General features: G+C 38.2%; 1 pseudogene; it reads left to right on the forward strand.

The window, feature by feature from the left end:
• Window positions 1–21477, forward strand: part of LOC108704338 — a 60015-nt pseudogene extending 38538 nt beyond the window's left edge.
• Window positions 21478–24497: the final 3020 nt, after the last annotated feature.

Genomic DNA, 24497 nt, shown 5'->3' on the forward strand with positions numbered 1-24497 from the left:
ATTGAATTGAAATCATTCGATCAATCGTAGAAATCGTTCGAATCAAACTATTTCAAACTATTTAATCGATCGATCAAACAATTTTAAAAAAAACTTTGACTTCTAAAAACATAGCCAAATATTTGCTATAGGTTCTAAGAGGTCCCCATAGGCTAACATAGCAATTCGGCAGGTTTAAGGTGGCAAAGTGTCGAATTTGAAGTTTTTTAAAGAGACAGTACTTCGATTTTCGAATGTTCGAATATTCAAAGTTTTTTCAATTCCAATAGAATTTTAGCCTATTTGATGGTCTTAGTACCCAAAAATTACTTTGAAATTCAAAGTTTTTGAATTGAAAAATTCACTTCGACCCTTAGTAAATGTGCCCCTTAGATTTTCCATCAAAGGTTTGTGATAAATTGTGTCTGACTCATGTTTAAACAAGAGAGAATACATGGTGTGTAAGAATCTTGTTATAAAGTAGAAGTCTTTGAGTCCTTTCTCATTATATTTAGTTGTAAAAATTGACTGAATTTGGAGCCGAATGTTCAACAAAAAAAGTAAACACTTTAACAATCCTATATGCATCTGGAGCCACATTAAAAATGATGTTGGCCCAATAATAGCATTTGTTAAGCAAGCGAGTCAAAGCAAGTCAGACTTTAATTTGAAAACATGACCTTCTTTATTTCTAAAGGCTGAAAGCCTTCTAATTGATTTCATTCAGACGTGAGAACATAACAGGAGCAAAATTAATTCATCACAGTGAAAGTGGCAAATCTATAGCAGCTTTTAGTTATACAAAATATTAACAGCTAACAATATCAACATCTCAGAAAAGAAAATAAAGTTTAGGGTTGTGTTATAATGGTTCATATTCCTGTGGATGATATTTCTCTTCTTTTTCTATATTTCTTCCCCTTTTGAATCAAGAACAAAACCCAAAGCTCTGTATTAGAAAACGATGTTCTTTTTTCCTTTTTTTTTATTCATTTTGAATTCTGTGTATTCTGTGAATGTTATTTAATTCATTTTGATTAAAGGAGTATGCTTCTGTTTTCAAACTTATGTCAATGGATCATAGTAGCATAGAAGTGTAAATCAAGTAATGCTCATGGATCCTCAAAGCAGCATCTGAACAGTAAGTTTCATTAGTATCATTCCATGGGTGCTGCCACTTTAGACATATCCACAGATGCCTGGTCTATTAGTCAGCCAGCTCACATCTGACTCGCATTTTAAACACCCAGGGGTCCTTCTGCTAGCAGTGAATTACCTAGGAATTTAGTCATAGTTAAGGGACATCTGATGGGAATAGAAAAAAGTATTAAAGCTACTGAGGATGCAAATCATACCTAACCGAGGAAGGAAATCACATTCATCTTATTAACGCATTTGCAAACCAGAAGATTGCAGGGTATAATTTGTAGTGACAACCAAAGGGGGTCCCAGCACTGGGTGAAGCAAGTGGTACATGGTATAAAACTGTGGTTCCATATTTGCAGGATAAAGAGCAAATTACAGGATAAGAAGTTGTGATTTTAGCAACATAATATCACTCGACCAACGGGAGGGTGCAAAAAAACATCCATAATAAAGCTGTCAGAAGCCATGAAGCAGAGTCAATGAAAAGTAATGGTGTTATTCAACATTCAGCAAGTGAGAAAATGAACACACCTGTAGCAATGGTTCTTGGCAGCTTGTTGAGTTGAAAATTCTTTCTCAAATGGAACGGAGATCATTAAAATGGCTTTCTACAATCTGGGGACCAAGTAAAAGAGCTGCTAAGATTCATACTGCTCCAGATCATTTTTTCTTTATGTATTGAAAAAGCTAGCAGGTTCCTTACAGAGAATTTTAAGAAAAGTGCTTCTCTTTAAAGTCTAACTTTTTAAATTATGTATTCACTTGGGTATATGTAGCACAAAAGGAACATAGTCAAGCTCCGCCATAACGTTAATGTATTTTTATTTTTAGAGGGTCAGATGAGAGTTCATGCAACATATCTGTACATAGACCTGGAGAGCCATATGGAGTAAGGACCGAAGTTGAAGACATTAACAGCGCACGGTTTTTAGTAAAAACCATCGGTAATTATTTAAGGGGCAGATTTATTAAGGAGCAGATTTATCAAAGGTATATCAAATTCGAATTTTGAGCTATTTTTTGTGTACTTTGACTATGGAAAAGTCCAAATTAGATTTGAATTTGAAAAAATGTAAAAAAATTTGAATATCCAAATTTATCATGTACTGTCTCTTTAAAAATTCTACTTCTACCATTCACCATCTAAAACTTGCCGAATCACTGTTTTAGCCTATGGGGGACCTCCTATGACCTATTTGGAGTCAATTAGTGGACTTTTAAAAATCATAGGTTTTTTTTGGGAAAAACTTTGAATCGAATTCGATCGAATGCGCTATTCCTTTGATTCGTACAATTCGAATTTGGCCCAATATAGACCTACTCGATCAAAAACTGACCTATTCAACCAAAAAAGAACTTCGACTTAATTTCGGTTGGTCTTTTTGAATTCGAATTTCAACGTTTTTTCAATTCGAAATTCGACCCTTGATAAATATGCCCCTAAGGGTCGAATAGTAAATTAGAATTTTTCGATATTTTTTTTTTGGTGTCAAAATTCCCACATTCAAATGTAATCAACCTAATGTAAATTCTTATGTGAGATTTATTACACCTCAACCATGGAAACCTAATTTGAATATTTGCAAAATAAATCCTGCTGATTTCATGTACAAGTCAATGGCAGAGGTCTGTTGGAGATGTTAATAGTCTTGGCTTGATTGTACTATGAGCTATCTTCCATAACCCTGTTTTCCCTCACTTGCTAAAAAGCCATCCAACCCCTTCTTAAAGCTATCTAATGTATCAGCCTGTACCACTGATTCAGGGAGAGAATTACAAATCTTCACATCTCTCACTGTAAAAAAGCCTTTCCAAATATTTAGCCAGAACTTCCTTTCTTCTAATCGGAATGGGTTGTTTTAGTATAATTTAAATGTATTATATTTTATCTCCAGTTTATGAAATTCAGAGGCAGTTTGATGTTCTCGAAAATGGGGGGGAAATTTGAATAAAACAAGAGCATTTGAGTACAAACTTGGGTAAGAGTAAATTCTTGATTTTTTTAAAAAAGCATTGAAGTACTGTATAAGTTACACAGTCTATAACTTTGGTCAAACAATGATGAATGTACCTGTGACGCTCTTTATTCATTATGATCTCTGTTGTGGGCATTATTCACCTTTGAGTGAACCTGCTATCAGTCTGCAGAGTTGTGCTGCCTGAGTTCAAGGGTGCCATCTTCTTTCTGTCTCTGATCCTTTTCTGTCAGTCGCCAGTTCAGTTCTTGTGGGTAGAAGCTCATTCAGGCCATAGATTGAACGGTGCATGTCTTTGAACTCTGCTGGGGAACTCTGCAGGTTTATAGCAGGTCAGGATACAGGTGTTAGAAGAATAGATGCTGCAGTGCAGGTAGAGAGCTTGGAGTGGGGGCAGTGGAGGGGGGAGTAGTGGGGGGGTGGATGAGGACTCTCCTAAGAAGGGAGTGCACCATACCAGGGCTCATTTCCAAAGCACAGCACCAAATTTTAAAGAAAAATGCAACCACATCTGTGTTTATTGATAACAATTATATTAATGCCAGTTATATGAATTCCATATACAATCCACGTCAAGTACATTGTATCAAACTACATGCCATCAATATTACTCATTGTTTAGTTGCTATGAAAATGTTTTCACAATTAGTTGAAGGAGAAATCTTTACTTTTTTTTTTAAAGCAATTTTGAGATCTGGTACCTTTAAGGAAAACCTTAAGAAAACAAAGTGTGGTGTTTAAAACATAGATCAAAGAAATGCTTGAGCTTTAAGGGTGGGCAATAACCTAATCAGAACCAAAATAATCCCAATCATATAAATTAGATAGGCATGTATTCCCTATGCATACCTCTCAGCCAAAGTGTGTCAAAGGTATTAATCCAATACCACTTCCTTCATTTTTAAAACTTTTAACCTGTTACCACCCCCCCCTTAATTGGGGACTAATTACTACCTAAAATTTAAGTTGACTTGATCAGGTTACTGTAGGTTGTTCTTATTCCTTGCATCTCATTGTCAATCTATGTTTAGACATTCTGTATCCCTATGTATGGGGTTTCTGTCTTGCATAAGCCAAACCACACTGGCAGTTTATTAGATAATTAATACAAAAAAAGAATTTATATCGGCTCAAGTAGTCCTGCATCTGATTATTGAAAACGGGAAAAAGAAAGGAACAAAAAGTTCTCTAAATGTGCAATAAAATGAAAAGGTTCAGAGAAAGGTGAGGACAATCTTTTGACTCATATGAGCTCACCCTTAGACTCTTTTGACCTAGGTGTATAAGAAACCCCGGGTCCTGCACATGAATTCAATCCCGCAATTTACTCAAACACGGCTTAATATGGAAAAAGCACTCACCGAACGTGCAGGGTGGCCCGGGTGCATCGCCCCGAACCCGTAGCTGGGGTGAGTGAGGAAATGTGCAGAAAAACGGCAAGCACTCCTGGAGCCACTCGTAGGTAATAACAGCTTTTATTCAGTCGGTTAAAAACATGGAATCCTGACGCGTTTCGTATCTTACCGATACGTAGTCATAGGCATAATGACTACGTATCGGTAAGATACGAAACGCGTCAAGATTCCATGTTTTTAACCGACTGAATAAAAGCTGTTTTTACCTACGAGTGGCTCCAGGAGTGCTTGCCGTTTTTCTGCACAGTTTATTAGATATACCACAAAAGAGACTTGACATGTAATGTTTTATGAAAAACATAGCCATCAGTATGGGGATTTGTGAAATGACTTCCTCTTGTGATAGTTTTATTATCTACCTTTAAAATTACAGTATATAGGCAATAATGTAAAAAAGAAAATTAGAAGTCGCCTGTGAAGCAGTCCTGTGCTGATATAAATGCTCAATGTCTTAGCCTCAGTGCTTTAACACAATTGCTTGAGCATGTAACTTACAGTATCATTTTCTTTGCTTTAAATAGAGGCAGAAGGACGGTTTATGGCTTAAACATGCAAATGCAGTACTGCCAGTTAATATGCTTTGTTGTATATATCTGCAAATTGTTATGGTTTTATTAAATTCAATGTCTGACTTTTGTAATTTCACCAGCCATTTCCTAGCCATTCTCCCCTCTGAGATTAATGGGCCGGTTACAATCTCCCTGTTCCATAAAATTGTCTCTGTTGTCTGTGTAAGATTTACTGCCTAAACCTTTATATATGGCAATCATTCTATAGGTTTTTATATTTATATTTTTTAGGGTCACAATACCTATGCGGGATAAAGAAGGAAAAGCAAGATTACCGGTTAGTATTTCAAATTTTAGCACGTTTTAATAATTCATAGAAAACTTCATGTACCACGGTGAGTATATTTTTTTGCTTTTAATAGCATAGTTGCTGTCAGCTGTACTGGGATTTCTAGGCAGAGAGAAAATGAGAACAAAATATTAGCGTAGAACACAAAGCTATTTTAAGGTTGTGACTCAGGACAGTTTTGTGTTGCCTAACTAACAAAATATGCTGCTTTGTGTGTTGGTATACGTTTTTTTAAGGCAACCACACCTTGCCCTCAATTAAATTATAATATTTGAGGGAATCAAAATACTGTGTAAAAGGTGGAGGTGCAAGATTAAAAAAACAATGTGTTAATTAGCTTTTTTTTGTTTCTTACATTTTTTTAATATAACATTTTCTTTTATATAAATTTTTAAGGTTTATGCCAGAGCCAAATCTTCCTCCTCTGGTTCTTTATGATTCAAACTCCTTGCCGGCTAATGCAGACCCAGACCAGATTATCAATATTGATTTTATCAGGGGAAGTCTGCCAGAGCTTCCTAGTATTATCAGAGAAAGACTTGTTGAACAATATGGGATATTACATAGTTATATTTAAAGCTGGCCATAGACGCAAAGATCTGATCGCACGAATCGAGGATTCGTACAATATTCGGACCGTGTGTGGAGAGTCCCGACATTTTTCGTCCGGCGGAGATCGGTCGTTTGGTCGATCAGACAGGTTAGAAAATTTCTGTCGGCTGCCGATAATATCTCTGCGTGTATTGCCGATCGTACGATTTTCAGTGGGAGACTGTCACTAGCTTTGGTTGGACATAGATATCGTACGATTGCTGTCAGGGGCAGAACATTGCTGATCTGTTCTTTAACTAATCTGACTGGTAAGACTTTGATCTGAATGATTAGTGGCGGGTAGTGATGGGCGAATTTGCGCCTCGTTTTTGATGACGGCACCCGTTTTTCCGACGCCGGCGCCCGTTTTTTTACGCCGGCACCCGTTTTTGACGCCGGAGTCAGTTTTTTTGGATAAAAAAATTTTGACGCCGGCAAATTTTTTTCCGCAAATTTTCGCGGGCGTTTCGCAAATTTATTCGCTGGCGGCGAATCGTGCAAATTCGCCGCGAATTTGCGCCTGGCGAATAAATTCGCCCATCCCTAGTGGCGGGTCGGGAGATGGAAAAGTCCGATCGTACGATGATTTGTACGATCGGATCTTTGCATCTATGGCCAGCTTTAGTGGTAAGTCAAAATGGAATACTTTGTTTATACAGACTTTTATAAGCAATACTAACTATACAAGCACCTTAGTTAGCACATTCTCAATATGTTTAGTAATGTGGAACAACTGTTCTCTATCTTTCCATTTACAACCTGCACAAGACAGTTTTAAATGTGCATGTGTTCTATCACTGTGGATCTGACACTCAAACTGGTAGAAGAAGAATTTAGAATTTACAGAGGCAAGTGGCAATGTTAGAATTTTAAATTTTTCATTTAAATTCACATGTGAGAGGAGACAATGAGTATCTTCAGGAAGATAACATAAACAAGTTTGGAATTTATATGCAGAGAATATTATGATTTAGGAGACATATCAATGCATAGTACAATGACACTCATACTGAAACATACAAATGAAAAGCAACCATTTTCTACAAACCGTAATTCCCTCAAAGTACTTTGAGGGAATATCACCCTCTGATGTATATATTTCCATTGCCATGTCCAGTCTGCTAAACAGAACTGTTCTCCCATCCTATCTGCAAAATAGAATGTCACTTCAGTTTTGCCAAATACAGTACAGATTTTCTGCTCAGCACTACTCTATAAATTGTGCCAACTTTTGTTCCATTACCACCTCAGTTCTACAAAATAACACTTCACTTCTTATGTGACATATTGCTCTTTTCTCCTACTATTACCTACTATCTCCAGTTATCAGACCATCTATTCTTCTCCCACTGTCTCCTCCCCTTCTGAGAAACAGAATAGCAACTCTTCTTCATCCACCCTCTCAACCCCTCTGTAAAACTGTTTCATTTTTCTCATTAGTAAACTGTGAAGAAATGTCAGTATTCACTTCAATGAAATATACTACTTTGTTCTCTCAATAAATTATTTTAGTTTGTCTACCACTAACTTATCCCCTTTATAAAATACTGTCAACATTTTTTCTGCCTCACTTCAAAAGTTAAAGTGTTTAGACTTTCCACCTTGTTCAAACTCCTGTTGTGTTGTGGGTTAAGATTCTTCTTCTCAAATATATAATATATTTGAATATATTTTTTATTTTCTGAATTACTTTTTCAACAATGTCCTTTTAATACCCTATAATTTTATTGGAGCTGCATACATTTCCCCAGAAACACGGCCAATTTTCTTTATGAGTCATTCTTTCATGAAAGCACACTGCATGCATATTGCATTTCTATAAAATAAACTTTTTGTAAAAGAATTGTAGTAAATTCATCTTACCCTGGTGGTCCAGTGGTGCGGCGGGGATACCCGCCATGACGCTCCATTTCAGGTGCCATCTTTGCTATTTAAAGGTGCGCCAAATTTGAGTATAAAAGGCTTATTAAAGCCACAGGACCTTGCCCGTGATAGGCTCTTGTTCCTGGTGCTTCTGTGCTTTATAGCTTCTGATTAATCTGTATTTTGATTCCTGTTGTGACCCATGCCTGGCTATTGACTATCCTGAACTTCTGATTCCTGACCATTGCCTGTTATACGACTACCTTTTCTGCTAAATTGATTACCAGGTTTGACCCTTGCCTGCCTGACTATGCTTATTCTCTGCCTGCCCCGACCCAGCCTGATCTGACTTCGATTATGTCTCTTTGTACTGTGACCTTCAGCCCAAAGACTCTGCCTTACAGTTGTGCCCCTCTGCTTGTCTAGAACCCTTCGCCTTGCACCTCTCGTTTTAAGACCTGGCGGCATCTGAGTAGCTGAGGGCTCCTCCCAAGGCCAAAGGCGGCTGCTACAGGCAGAAGCACGAGCCGAGACCAGGGTGCTTGGCATTAGTTCTAGATTTAGAGTGCCAACCATTACAAGAATATTATTGTTCATGCAACTTACAATAAATGGCTTTAAGTAATTTATTTTACTAGTAATGATTTCAAAAACAGCTTCAAAGAGGAACTGTTTAAATTATAAGATTTGGAAATAATTATCAGACAACAAAAAAATGAAGAAGTTCAGCATAGGTTAAATTAAGTATGAATAGGGGTTATGCCCCCATTTACAGAATATACACAGTCATAAAAAGTCAAGGCTTCTTATGTGTTCCAACTGCAGTTTTTGATTGCAGAGCTGTGTTGGTGTGTGTTGAATTGGAAGTGTACTTAGTAGACTGAATTGTGTGGAAGGAGAACTGTCCTTCAGTGTAGAATGATGTTGTATTTATGCTAGTCTAAAATTTCATTTCAAGAACCAGAATGTTTTAAAAGGAGAGACTCTTGAAACATAATTCTTAGGTATTTCCATTACTTCAGTTCAGTAAACTGCAGTGGCTAGAAAAATGCCTCCTATGGCCTCATACTTCAGCAGTTTCCATGACAACCTGTTGTCACTTATTGTTTTTTAAAAAGAATTTGAAAGACTATTGAGGCATACTATAAAAGGTCCACAAAAGGTGCACTAGCATTTAGATAGCTTATCGGGTGTTTTCAGAATATGCAGGCAGAATATAGACACTGCTAATTAAATTTATTTTACAATTGAATTGTTTCTCTTCTCTGAAGATCTTGATTAAGTTCGTCTTAGAAATGAAATATTGCTGTCACATAAGTAGCATTGTCTCTGTTCAATATCAAGTAGCCTTTTTTGCCTTTACAGATATGTTCAAAAAGTCTCTTTTTATAGGAACAACTTTAGAAAATGATTATATTCTCCCATGGCATTTTTCAAACTTTGGTTTTTCAACATGGTTGCAACTGTTGGATAACATCCAAACAGAAAAATCTCCGAGAACTTCTTAGAAAGCATGCAGAAAAGGAAAAGAAGATAAACCCATTAGTTTTTCTTACTATAGTTACCACCTATAACGACTATGTGGCAAATTAATACAAAACACAAAGTTGATCATGACCAACTCATAAATCTAACAGAGCAGAAAGTACATTCTGCAGAATAAATATAGTGTTATATCTTGCATATTGTGGCTAATCTACTGCATTGGAAATAAACTGTTTTCCTTCTTTTTCAAAGTGAGATTGGGGAGAATGGCCAGTGCTTTTCTAGATACACCTAAACTAAAAAATGTAAGGTCAATTAAGGTTATATTTGGGATGAATATCATATCTATTTGTTGTCCTAGATATTATTGCACCTAAAGTTGTGTGACTGATACATCAATATTTTCCCTAATCTGCGCTCATTTTATGAGCTAAGTGGAGTCCTGACCACTGATTGGCCATTAAAACGGGGTCTTGAACTAAAAACGTTTGACAGCCATTGTTAGTTATGTAGTCTACTTTCAAAGAAACAGTGAAAAATATTTGTTGCCAGTTGGGTTGGACTTATGTAATTATGAACTGTAGACATGGTCCTACTCCAAAATCTCATCTTGGAAATGATTCTCCTGTGAGCTTGAAATTTGTGGGAGGAGTTACAGTACCTGTGTTATATTTAGATTTGGACAAAGCTTTTGATTAAGGGCCACATAAATGACTGCTTTCTTAATTAAGGTCTGTTGGTCTTGGTAATATTGTTTGCACATGGATAGGTAACTGGCTACATGGTCATGTACAGAGGCTGGTTGATATTGCAATGTTCGGTTGCAGCAATAAATTGATGACATTTTATATAACATTCTATTAACTCCATTTATAGATTTATTACCGGTAAGCACAAAATGAGGCTGGTCTGTAATATAACCAGATGCTACAGGGCTGAAATCTGATGCAAATTGCCATGTAATATGCATAAATTACTAACCTCTTTTCATGTCCTAAGAAATGATTTCTGATTTTTAGTTATTTTTTAATTGACTTTTTGAGCAATCCCACTAAAATTTTATTTTTCAGTTACTGATCTGTACCCATAGACTAGGGTGGACAGTGACATTTCTCTCTTGACTCCACTTGATATATAAACTATTGAAAATAACTCTATTGGTGTCATTAATTGACTTACTTTGTTTTTCAATTTTCCATTGGTGAGCGCTGTTAATTCATTATAAATCAGCATTGTTTGTGATATATTCTACAGGTCTAGGATCTGTTATCCAGCATGCTCCAAATTACAGAAAGGTCATCTCCCATAGAGCTTATAATTCAAATATTTTGAAAATGATTTCCTTTCTCTCTGTAATAATAAAACAAGTACCGTATATACTCGAGTATAAGCCGAGTTTTTCATCCCCCAAAATATGCTGAAAAACTCTACCTCGGCTTATACTCGGGCCAAGCGCAAAAATGGTCGCTGGCGTCTAAGAATAGTTGCAGGTGCTTAAGAATAGTCGCCAGCGTCCAAGAATAGTCTCCAAGAATATTCGCCGGCATCCAAAAATGGTCACTGGCATCCAAAAATGAGACGCTGGCACCTCCAATGGGAGCAGAAACCCTAAATTTTTTTATTGAAACTTACCAGAAGCTGCTGCATTTCTCACCCTTGGCTTATACTCGAGTCAATGAGCTTTCCTAGTTTTTGGAGGTAAAATTAGGTACCTCGGCTTATACTCTTGAGGCAAAACAATCCTATTTGGATTCATTAATGTTTAAATTATTTTTAGTAGACAGAGAGACTTATTTATTAAAGAGATAATGACACCAGACATTAAACCTCTTATAATAACATTTCATTTACATGCTATTTAGAATTTGCCCGATGCTTCTATATAACTTTTTGATCCCCCATGTTTGCCTATAAGGGGACTGCCATATGTGTACTGCAGTAGTCTGTAAGTGGTAAAAAAAAAAAAGGGACAGTCAGGTTGGCAAAACAGTCAGGTTTAGGAACGTCAAACAAAAATCAGCCCTATCAGGGAAAAACTATTGACATGACCTACTGTATAGATAATTTTTAATGTACATTTGGTGTCAGTATCACTTTAAAGGTCAGATTTTAGTGGTTTTAAAGGTTTTTGAAACCACAACTAAACTCACAAACTCTAAAACTATGAATGCAGTGAGATTTATTTAAAAAATCTGAATAAAAAAAGAACAACCACAAACCGCTGACCGATGCTCTAAAAAATACAAAAACCACAAAAACTTTAAATTCTTAAGACAATTTCTAGTGGAGAAAAAATCAGAAAACCTCTAAAAGTCCAAATTGATTTAAAGTGGTCCAATAGGATAAGCTCAGCGCCCATTGACTTCTATAGCAACTTTTTGTTGGCAAAGTTTTGCCTTAGAGATTTGTGTTTTTCATTCCCTTAATAAATCGCACATTTTTTCAGTTCTTTTAGAAATACAGGAAACCACAGATTTTTTGAGATTTATGGAAAAAAACACAAAATTTTTGGTCCCCTTTAGATATGGTAATCTAAATTTACAGAATGAACCCTTTTTCGGAAAACCCGATGTCCTGAGCATTCTGGATAATTGGTTCTGTACCTGTATATGTAGTACATTATGAGTTACAGCCTAAACTTAGGACAAACAACAGCACAGAGCTTGTGCTTTAACTCAATAGAAAATAAGATGGGGAGCTACTGGGGCATCTTCATAGCGCCAGATCTTCATTACTAAAAAGCTGTGGTTGCTTTGGGCTGGTACAGAACTGCTAAACATAATATGTAGCATATTTACCCTAATTCTTTATAAAGACCTGGTTTATTATTAGTACTAGCATTATATTTCTGTTATAAAAAAAATTCACTTTTCTCTTACTTTATCTACTGCTTTATAAACTTGTTTTAATTGCTTTGTTGACTTCTTAGCATATGGGTTAGTTTATACAACAGGGTAATGTCAGGACATTCTCTAAGCTCACAATTTACCAGACAAACCATTCACCTCAGCAGCTCATAGAACAATATGAAATTTTAATTCTAACAACCTTGCTAACTTGCTAAAGCCATAAATAACAATTATTTCTATGGGGAGTCATTGTTAATATCAGGGCAAACATTTTAGCAGTACTCATACATAAAGGTAATTTGTACCAAGGCAATGTACATGTTTCTTATTATGCACTAGGGAAATACATAAGATTCATGCCCTACCAAGGCGGCTGGAAATAAGCTACCCTACAATAAAGCCATGTTTTCTGTGACCAACGTAGATATTAATGTATTTGAATATTTGAATAAAGCATACCAAAAGTGACTTAAAAGTGATCTTAAAGGAGAACTAAACCTTAGCCCATTTTCTACCCCACTCCACTGCCCTCCCTCCCTGCAACATCTATTCTATTGGAAAATTCCCTGCGTGTTGACCTATCACAAATCTGCAATGCTGTGCAGGAGAGCTCCTAGACTTTTAAAGTCTTAAGATTCACATGAATAACTGAATATTCCTCATATTTCGCTAGAATTTTACTGAACCAATCCAGAAGAAAGCATCTTATTGCCATATCTTTAGCTAATGTTGACAGTTTCACAATGTTAATGTTGTGGTCTGAATAAATGTGCTATTTAACTGTGGGTTGAATAGTCAGGGACAGAAAGGAGTAGTAAGTATTTTAAAGAACACTTTATCGTCCCAAAGAAACTGCCATTTAAAATGCTTGGACCTAAAACCTTTTCATTACCCTCAGTTTAACCATAATAACTATTTAGAAACAGATAATTTGGACATTTTTCTATATTACTTTAACCTTGTGCTGTGCATACCTGGGAAGTATCTGGAGAAATAGGAAAAAAAGTGTATGTGTATGTGTCTGTGCATGTGTATGTAAATTATAAGAACTTCTAGCATATTTTGTTATTCAGAAGGGCAATGTGCATATTAGTGCTTAGTTTTGCATAAAGTATTTCACAGCTGATCTCCCGGCAGCTCCACATGCAGATTTATTCTTCAACTGCAAACAGCCCCTGTGTTTTCTTGTTGCAAGATACCAAGGCACAGTAGGAATTATTTCTTTGTTTTAGAATCACATCCAATTAATTGTTCCTCTTAATGCATTAATTAACGGCCCGGTTTAATCTCATTTTGATAGGCTGTTAAGAAATGATTAGAGAAAGATTTGTATACAACAAAAACTTTTTTTTTTTTTGCAATAAACAGATGAAAGAACTTGTACGGGTGATTCTAAGCAACTTTGCCATATACATGAACTTTTAAAATGTAGCTGATTATATTTGTTTGCAGTTTGTTAATGTAATGACAAAAGAAAACTGTATTCTTGATCCATGATCTCTGGCTTTGTGTCAGCAATGTAACATAGTAACATAATAACATGGTAAGTTAGGTTGAAAAAAAACACATGCCCATCAAGCTTTTTTTAACCTTGTTTTTATTTTTTTTAACCAAAATGGAAATCAGACTAGTCCCCAGCTTGTACTATGAGCTATCTTCCATAACCCTGTATTCCCTCACTTGCTAAAAAGCCATCTAACCCCTTCTTAAAGCTATCTAATGTAGCTCTCACTGTAAAAAACCACTTCAGAATATTTAGGCGGTGACCTTGTGTCAGTTGGAAAGACCTACTGGTAAATAAAGCATGAGAGAGATTATTATATGATCCCCTTATATATTTATACATAGTTATCATATCACCCCCTAAGCGCCTCTTCTCCAGCGTGAACATTCCCAATGTGGCCAGTCTTTCTTCATATGTGGGGGATTTAGTGATTGAGGAAACCATTCCACAAGTATGGAGTAAAATCAAAATTCCAGCTTTATTGGGTAATTAAATAATTTATAAGTGAATAACACTGGTTTTAAGGATAAGTAAGGATCTATACAACTGTTACATAAGGATAATGGGGCAAATTCACTAAGCCGCGAAGCGCCGAACGCTAGCGTTAATTCGCTAGTGTTTGGCATTCGCTACTGCGCAAATTCACTAACGAACGCTGGCGTAGTTTCGCTAGTGTTACTTCGCAACCTTACGCCAGACGAATCTTCGCTAGCGACGAAACTACGCAAATTCACTAACTTGCGCAGTGTACTGAACGCTACCTTTTACGCTAGACTTCCTTCACCACCTCAGACCTGGCGAAGCGCAATAGAGTAGATAGGGATTGTTTAAAAAAATGTCAATTTTTTTTCTAAGTCCCAAAAAAACGCTGGCGTGTTTTCTACATGATGGCTGATAGGCTGAAAAAGATCGAAAAATTTTTGGGGCTCCCCTTCCCCCCCCTACATTTCCTGACTCATGGCAACTTACCTAGACAGTGGGCACATGTGTAGGGCAAAATAAAATTTTTATTTGCTGATTTGAAGGTTTTCTAGGCATTTGTAGTGCAGATACGTGTTCCTCCATTGAAATTTGAATTTCGCGCCGTATGCAAATTAGCCTTCGCTAGCGTAACTTCGCTTTATATAGCGAATCAACGCTAGCGCAACTTCGCAACCTTACGCTACCCCTGTGCGCAACTTCGGATTTTAGTGAATTTGCGGAGCCCTGGCGAAACTACGCCTGGCGAAGTGCGGCGAAGTTGCCCCTGGCGCAACTTCGCATCTTAGTGAATTTGCCCCAATATCTCTTGTGACCAATATGACTTGTAACAAGCAAAGAAATATATAAATACATACTTTTTGTATATATTTTTTGGTTTGTTTTTTTTATACTTGGGATTTTTTTAATGAATTCAGGTATATAAGGCAAAGGATTTCCTGTGACCTCACCTCTGATGAAGTGCCAGATAGAGGCATGAAACGCGTCAGGTGACCTAACATGTCATAGGGTAGGAGTACATCTGTAATAGATGCCTGTTTGTTGTTTTAATTACCCAATAAAGCTGGAATTTTGATTTTACTCTATACGTGTGGAATGGTTTCCTCAATCACTAAATCCCCCACATATGATGTCTACTGGAATGGAGACCAGCATGAGAGAGCCTGCACACCATCGGGAGTGGACACAATGGAGAAGTGGCCATAACACTGGCATGTGAGTTTCTTTTTTTGGATCTCTATGTTGGATACAGTCTTTCTTCATAGCTAAGATTTTCCATACCTTTTACCAGCTTAGTTGACCTTCTATGTACACTCTCTAATATATTAATGTCCTGTTTGAGGGATGGAGAACAGAACTGTACGGCAGTTTTGATAGGGTCTTACCAGTGCTCTATAAAGTGGAAGAATCACTGCTTCCTGCCGTGAATCAATTAATCGGTACCATGTTCTGCATGCTGCAATCAAGAGCGACCTCTACTTTCAAATCTGCAGAATCGATCCCCCCATGCCGCAAGATGACCTGCCTGCAGCGTCGGACTCGGCCAGAGTGAAGCTTGGAAAAAACCCAGTAGGCCCGGCCCTCATGGGCCCCCGCCGGCCCAACCCCCTCCCCCAATGTCCTGGTCCCCTCCCCCGATGTCCTGTGCCCCCAAATAAAAATGAATCATTGCACTGGTATCGCATGCGTGTCAGCGCTTGCGCACCGGAGTTTGCGCACACACGCCGGTGTGCTGCCAGACGTTCACACATGCACGCTGGTGTGCAGCCAGATGAGTATAGTTATCCTGTGGGCCCCCCTTTTCCAGTCTGACCCTGCCTGTCTGCTCTTTGGAGCATGTGGCAAATCGCTTGTTTCCTGCCCCTAGTTCCAGGCCTGTTTGGTACCTGTCTGTTGAACACAAAGGCATCAGTTGCATTTTCCTCAGGCTACATTAACGAGTAACCGACCTTTGCTAATCAGCTTCTGAATTCCTTTTGTTTTTAAAGCTTGGTACAGAACACTGTCCTCATTAAGCAATTTGCTAAGGTGAACTTCAGGCTGATGCTAGGCAAACCAAAAAGGGTTCTGTACTGGGAAAAAAGACCAAAATTGATGCAAAGACCAGCTAAGGGCAATGGGGAACCCATGGCCTGAAGTAGATACCTGGGTAGCTTAGAAGGGAAACTCCTGTAAGAAAAAAGGGTCAGCCAAATGGAAGGTGGACAATGGACTTCTGGCACTTGCCCTCTCATCTCTCTCCAGAGTTGGTTGTAGCACAACCAACTGGATCTGCTTTGGCACTGAGTTTTTAGCAGAGGTAGGAATTGAAGTCACGATCATTTGGACTAGTGGCACTGTCCCAAGGATTCAGCCATTCCGGAAAGCTCCTTTAGGAAGGTACCTCGGGTTCATATTGACTCTATTTACGCAGTAGATGGTCTTCCAGCACTGCCAGTCAATGCAGAGGCACAAGGGGACAATCGGTTAGTACGGTCATCTGGAACAGCTGAAAGCAGGATTAGGCTATGTGGTGCGGTGGCTAAAGTGCTTGTTGTCTGCCCACGGAGTCCTAAGTTCAAATCCCAGGTGAGCGATTTCCCTGATCTTTTCAGGTTGTTTATACCTGTATAATAATATGCCTGTTGGTGGCATTTTCTTCAGGCTGCATTCAAGAGTGACTGCTACTTTGGAGTCGGCAAAACCAGCACCCCCATGTGGCTGTTCTATGGCACATGCAGCAAATTGCTTGGTTTCTTCCCCCAAAGAGCCTGGTGCTCGAGTCCTAGGGGGTACCTTTCAGAGGAAGTTGCCTTTTCTTCGGGCTGCATTAACGAGTAACCGAATTTACAGTTTGCTTTTTTTCAAGCTATCTACAGAACCCTGCCTGCCTTCAATTTACCAAGGTCAACTGCGAGCTGATGCAATGCAACCCCCAAAAATTGCAGAGGGGGGTTCTTAAAGGCAACCCCTGTATGAAAAAGGGCAGCCAAATGGAGTTTTGTCAAGACAGCCCTTCAGCGAAGGAAGCTGCCAATTGCCATGTTGTTTTTCAGTAAGGCCACTCCTTACATCACAGGCAGGCTAGCTTCACTCCCACCTTGCTGGATCATCTGTGCTATGTTCTGCATGCTGCATTTAAGAGCAATCTCTACTTTAGATTTCGCAGAATCACTCCACCCATGCCCCAAGACGACCTGTCTGCTCTTTGGAGCATGTGGCAAAATCGCTTGTTTTCTGCCCCTTGTTCGAGGCCATTTTTAACTAATGAACTGTGCAGACATCTGTAGCAGTCTCTCTGCATATCTAAAAAACATATGTACCATTGCTGCTTTTATTGCAAGTTTCTCTTCCTTCTGACCATACACATTCAGATTTTATTAGCTGCTGAGCGAACATTTGGATATAGATTATACTTTTCATTGCAAAATCTAAAATTAACATTCATGTTTTAACCGTAGGAATAAAGTAGGAAAAATAACACATCAGACAATGTTCTGGACATTAATTGGCCGACAGCAATCATACAAAAGTCATGTCCTAGAAGAAGTAGTGATTGTCAACCATGAATAACGTCAGGCAATATATGCAAAGATATTATCCTTATCTGACAGAAATTTTCCAACCTGTCAATGAATGTTCAAAAATTATGAATGTTGACATGATGATTATTCGAAGCACACACATGGTCTCAAAATTATGTGACCACATGATTGGTCAGAACCTTCTTCAACAAATATAGTTAATAGAAAAAATAGTCTTCATTCTTGTCCTTTAAGAAATGTCATATATCACAATGTGCGTATCCCGGCGTGCACTTTCGGGGTAGCATTTGATGACGCTGGCGTTTGACGCCCAGCGTCGTGACGCTGCTGTCGTGACTCTGAGCATCACAACTTGACTCCAGTTTGAATCTTTTGGCGCCAAATCCTTTTTAAAAGCCAGATTTACCATTTTTTCATTTCCAAAGCTAGGCTTCAGTTTCCTGTTCCTGATAAAGTGTATTTTTGACTTTGATCTCCTGTTTTTTTACTTCCGCCTGACCCTTGACTACGATTCCTGCCGCCTGCCTTGAACCCTTTGCCTGATTCTTCTCTAACTCCTTGCCAGTACCTCGCTTACGGACTTGTTTATAGCTACGCACATCCTTGTTGGTTTCTGCAGCAGAAGGGCCGCAAAAGGGCGTCGATGAACACCAAAATCCACAGGGTCCACCTGTGCATTTGAGTGCATCCATTACTGTGCAAGGTTCCTGATAACGTGAGTGTTACAGTACCTATATTAGGAGCTGTAAATGACAAAACTGCTGAGTACTTTTTTCTATGAATCAGCATTCTGGTTGATAGTATTGGCATAAAGTGTCATCTTTTGTGGGGTTTTATTTGCAAAAAACTATATATATCATTTCATAAGTTTCCAAAAACACATGGTATCCATTCCAGGTAATTCCTGCTTTGCACGTTGCATAAAGGAATTCCACCCCACCCCCCAAGGATTTACACTCTATTCACTTCTAAGGTGAAGTGAGAAACATTTTATGCATACCGTATATACTCGAGTATAAGCCGAGTTTTTCAGCATCCAAAATGTGCTGAAAAAGTCTACCTCGGCTTATACTCGGGTCAGCGGGCAGTAGCTGAGATTGCAGTCACTTTTAATCATTCCTATACCAACAGTTCACTTGGGGAGAGACTGCAATATCCCACAATGCCCTCTGTTGGCTATATGAAAGAATAACAGTGTGCCCTCTGTTGGTTATATGAAAGAATAACAGTGACTGCAATATCACACAGCGCCATCTGTTGGTTATATGAAAGAATAACAGTGACTGCAATATCACACAGCGCCCTCTGTTGGTTATATGAAAGAATAACAGTGATGGCAATATCACACAGCGCCCTCTGTTGGTTATATGAAGGATTAACAGTGATGGCAATATCACACAGCGCCCTCTGTTGGTTATATGAAGGATTAACAGTGATGGCAATATCACACAGCACCCTCTGCACATGGTAGTGGGACAGTGGAACAATGCAAACAGTAATCCGTTTGGCAATTCTCTGTCACCATCAACTTTGCAAAGAAGTCCGGTTGATCGCTGGGGGGGGTCGCTTTGGCAGAATGTGCGCTGCTGGGAGACAGGGCCGTAGTTGTGTCTAGGCTTATACTAGAGTCAATAAGTTTTCCCAGTTTTCGTAGGTAAAATTAGGTACCTCGGCTTATACTCGGGTCGGCTTATACTCGAGTATATACAGTATATGTATATTTTTATTTGTATACCGCTCCTTTAGGGCAAAGCACTGTTCAGCAAAACAATAAATTAGTAGTAACAAGCAAGGGGTCACTGCAATAATAAGTAACAATAAGTGCATTCCCAATAAAGCAGTAAAAGACCTGGAAGTGGTGAATATTAATTTTTTTTGCAACTGTTTATTTTTCTAAAATGGTCTTTTTAGAGTGGCAATCCAAAAAGGCATTTAGCATACTGCCCATTTTAAATACTGCAGTGCTTTTAGAAACTAATGGCAATGGCCAATATTGCTTATAGCTGTCATTCTTCCTTTAAAACAGGGAATTATTGGGAGGGGCGTGGCTATGATGCGGATCTGAGCAGTCGCTGATTTCACCACTCTGCTCTTGGAGGACCCCTATAGCAATATTTTTAGGATCCATATATGCTTTAATAGGGGCTCACCATACGCCACCTGTCTCCCAAACTCCACAGACACAGGACTCTCCCAATAAGGCCGACATGGTGAACACGCTTCTCCCCAGTCAGCATGGGATTCAGACGAGGCGGACTCTGAACAAGGGACTTCACAACAGTAATCGGGCCATTTTAAACAGCTGCTTCAAACTGAGCTAGCAACGGTTGCGGAAAAAACACAGACTGTGTGACGCAGGAGCTCAATGAACTTGGCAACAGAACTGTCGCAATGGAAGACAAAGTGGACGAGCTGGTCAAAAAGTCAACTGACAGGAGATCTTAATTGAAAGACTACAATTACAATTACAGGATTTGCAGGACCAAGTGGAAGACGGCAAAAATATGTCCCGGCACAATAATTTAAGGATCCAAGGCCTACATGATTCCATACAAGAACTACATACAGAGATTCCTAACTTACTATTCACTCTGCTACACAACCTCCCTCCAGGTTAGTTAATACTGGACAGGGTGCACAGATCTTTGGGTCCAAAACAACAGGGCCCCCCCCAAGGACGTTATCGCTAGAGTTCATTACTGTAAACCAAAAGAGGCAATCATGAGTGCTTCCAGGGCAGCCCCTAACTTGGAATACAAAGGCCATAAGTATGCCCTGTATGCAGATCTGGCTTCTTTAACCATCAGCGCCACAAATAGATAATACCCATAACAGCTGTCACACATCACATTAAATACAGATGAGGATACCCTTTCAAGTTGGTATTTTCTTATCAAAACAAACCATATTCCATCTCTTCACTACATGATGGCTCATCACGTGCCTTGGAATGATTAAACCAACAGCAGCTTCCTCAAATTCACCAGCACCCAGTGAACGCCCTACAGAGAGACCACTTTCTCCACTTTGGCACATGAGCCCCAAGAGCAACACAACTTTTTTTTGGTTAGTTGTTAGGCACCTACTTACTATCTAGGTCATACAAACACCATGGGTAAACATGTTTTCCTTATTATGTTATGGATATAACTTATACCGCAAGTTTCTGTACAGTTTAAAAGGATGCTGTCATTTTGTTTTATCATGCTATCATGTTGGGCGTAAAATGGTAAGATTGTACATTAAGCTTAAGACATTAAATACAAGATGGCTTTGAATTGTGTTACTGATAATGTTAAAGGCTTTAATTCACCATCGAAGTGATCATTGTTAGTGATGGGCGAATTTGTCCCATTTTGCTTTGCCACAAAATACACTAATTTCCAGCGAAATTCGTCAAACAGGCGAAAAAATTCACAAAAAATGAATTTTTGGTGCCGATGACATTTGACGCCCATTAAAGTCAATGGGTGTTCCGTCTGGCTAATAAATTTGCCCATCACTAATCATTAGTGATGCATCAGTATACTCGGATGAAGATACAGTATAGATCTAGAGAAAGCATTTGATTCTATTTCCTGGAAATTTCTGTTTGCTGTCCTTAACAAATACGGCAAGAGTTATGATGAAGTATATACCAAAACTATTTTCTTTCTTTTGTTTCTGTAAGAATATTTTCAAACTGTAGTTTGAATGACCAAAGTTGACCCTAAGAAGATAATTGGATGGCTGATAAATGATTTACTTGGGCACCTAAGACTGCAGAACCTTACCATTAAACAAAGTTGCATTTATTCCCTTGTCTAAACTGTCTGGTGTCTCTGCCTCCACACCTGTGAAGTCTGACCAATTTTTCAGACTGCATTTAATTTTTCTGATTATATTTTTAATTGTTAAATATTCTAAGCAGTATATTTAAATCATTAGCCCAATAAAGCCATAGTTGCTCTGTTGTGACTATCTTCCTCTTAAAGCTGGCCACAGGCGCAAAGATCCGATCGTACAAATCAACGTACGATTGGACTTCCCCATCTCCAGACCTGCCACTAACCATTCCGATCAAATAAAGTAGAAAAGAACAGATCAGCTGATGTTCTGCCCCTGACAGCAATCGTACGAAAGTTATGTCCGACCAAAGCTGGTGAAAGTCTCCCTCTGAAAATCGTAGGATTGGCAATACATGCAGAGATATTATTGGCAGCTGACAGAAATCTTTCAACCTGTCCGATCGACCAAATGGGCGATCTCCGCCGGACGAAAAATGTCAGGACTATCTGCACATGGTCCGAAAATCACACAAATCCTTGGATTCGTACAATCAGATCTTTGTATCTATGGCCAGCTTTACTCACTGAAAAAAAATAGAGTGTAAGCAGACAGGCTTCTATTGTTTGGGTCAGGCTCTGTCCTGCACTGTATATCTATGGAGATACTTACAAAATCCTATGCATTCTAGTTGACCTGCATATTTATAGTTGCTGTTGTACAAAAATGATCCTGTTCATGTGCTATATGTCAACAGTGGTTTTATTTCAATTTTAATCATAAACAGACTGCAAGGAATTGTATATAAACACAGAGCACATTCAAGAATAACACTTATTGTCTGCTGTATAGCAAACACCCACCATATTCTGCAAAATAGTAATTTAAAAGCTGAAACAAGTCTTGGGGTGGAATGGAGTGACAGGTATAGCCTCTAAATGCAAGGTAAGGGCAGACAAACTGACAAGATGATGGTCACATGTAGAGATATTCTGTCATAGCAAAGAGCTATCTTCCTTCTAACTTTAATATTCAAACAATGAATTGAGGATGGAAGAAAGCTGAACAATCACTTCCAAATGCACTGAAAGATATACCAGATGTGACCTTACCTGGAGCCCCTGTGAAGCAAAATACTGAGCAATACTAAAGTTTACAAACAACGTATACTCTAAAGCTCAAAGATCCAATCATTCGAATCCTCTAATGATCAAACTTCCCCATCTCCAGACCTGCCACTAACCTTTCAGATCAAATAAAGTAGTAAAAGAACAGATCAGCTGATGTTCTGCCCCTGACAGCAATCGTATGAAAGTTATGTCCGACAAAGCTGGTGACAGTCTCCCAATGAAAATCGCACGATCGGCAATACATGCAGAGATATTATTGGCAGCTGACAGAAATTTTCTAACCTGTACGATCAACTGAATGACTGATCGGCATGGCACAACAGATGTCGGGACACTCCACGCACGATCCGAAAATCATACGAATCGAGGATTCGTGCGATCGGATCTTTGCGTCTATGGCCAGCCGCCAAACAGGTATGTGCTCCAAATGATAGACTTCTTATCAACTGGCTGGTAGCTATCAAACCTTTTTAGATTAAAAGGTGGCTTCAACAAAAAAGAATACAAATATATTTAATTACCAGTTTTTGCTGTTTTTGTGGTTATAGTTTTACTTAACAAAAGTTTTTGACTGCTTTTTGTTTTGTTAGCATTTTTGGTAGAATTTCAACCAATATACCTTTACATTTGAAAATGTTATTTAAGAATGTGTATATGACAGTTGAGAAATGTTTGTAGCTTCTAATCAGAAATAGACTAATTTTTTATCAGTGGAATGTGTTTCCTATAACAGGCAATATGTGTTAATCTTCACCTTAATGCTAGCACTAATTTAGAACACCTTTAGCATCTGAGAACTTGCCAATTTATAGGTCCTAAAATACAAACATTTTGGCTCTTGGTGGCAGTCTCTAAGGCCACACTGTTATAACTGTGTGGAATACTCTGAGAAATTGGGGGGAAAATTCATTTTCTCAGAGCATATTGGCTTACACTATCAAACAGCAAGGACGCCGATCATAAAAGGTTTGTCCAAGTGTTGTCACGGCACAGCTGAATAAGTGCAAAAATAAGATTATCAGCTTCAACAGTGTAGAGACGACATGGAAAAGTAGGGCTGAAGGGTCATTTTGCAGCTCAGAAAACTCTGGATCTCTGCCATAAATGACTGCTTTGACGAGTCCAGCATTGGTCCTATTTTTGTTTTCTTGGGTGATGTTTTTCACAATTAAACTTTCTACTTTCTGATAAGTGCTTAAATTGTAATAAAACCGTTTACTGGCAGTGTTTATTGTCTTATGTAATAAAACCGTTTACTGACAGTGTTTATTGTCTTAATTATGTTTATTTTTATTATTATCATATATATATTTTTATATGTATATGTAATGCTTACATTCACATAAAATGGTGGACATATCTTTTCAAATAGGAAAAAAGCTTTCAGAGCACAAAATATAACCACCAAACTCATGCTTGTCTGCCTCAACAAATGGTAAACTACATTCCTCACTGACTTTCTCAAACATAGAACTGGAACTTTTAAAAAAACAAAACAAAAAAAACTGTGGATATAAATAAACATAAATCATAATATCCCAATATCATTTAAGATGGGGACATTATATCTGGGATGTTATTACATGTTTGAATGCTATCCTAGCATCTTCTCTTTTTTTCTGTTTGTTATTAGATTTCTTTAAAGGGATACTGTCATGGGAATTTTTTTTTTTTTTCAAAATGAATCAGTTAATAGTGCTTCTCCAGCAGAATTCTGCACTGAAATCCATTTCTCAAAAGAGCAAACAGATTTTTTTATATTCAATTTTGAAATCTGACATGGGGCTAGACATTTTGTCAATTTCCCAGCTGCCCCCAGTCATGTGACTTGTGCCTGCACTTTAGGAGAGAAATGCTTTCTGGCAGGCTGCTGTTTTTCCTTCTCAATGTAACTGAATATGTCTCAGTGAGACATGGGTTTTTACTATTGAG

Source organism: Xenopus laevis, chromosome 1S, assembly GCF_017654675.1.
Source record: "Xenopus laevis strain J_2021 chromosome 1S, Xenopus_laevis_v10.1, whole genome shotgun sequence".
Classification (NCBI taxonomy): domain Eukaryota; kingdom Metazoa; phylum Chordata; class Amphibia; order Anura; family Pipidae; genus Xenopus; species Xenopus laevis.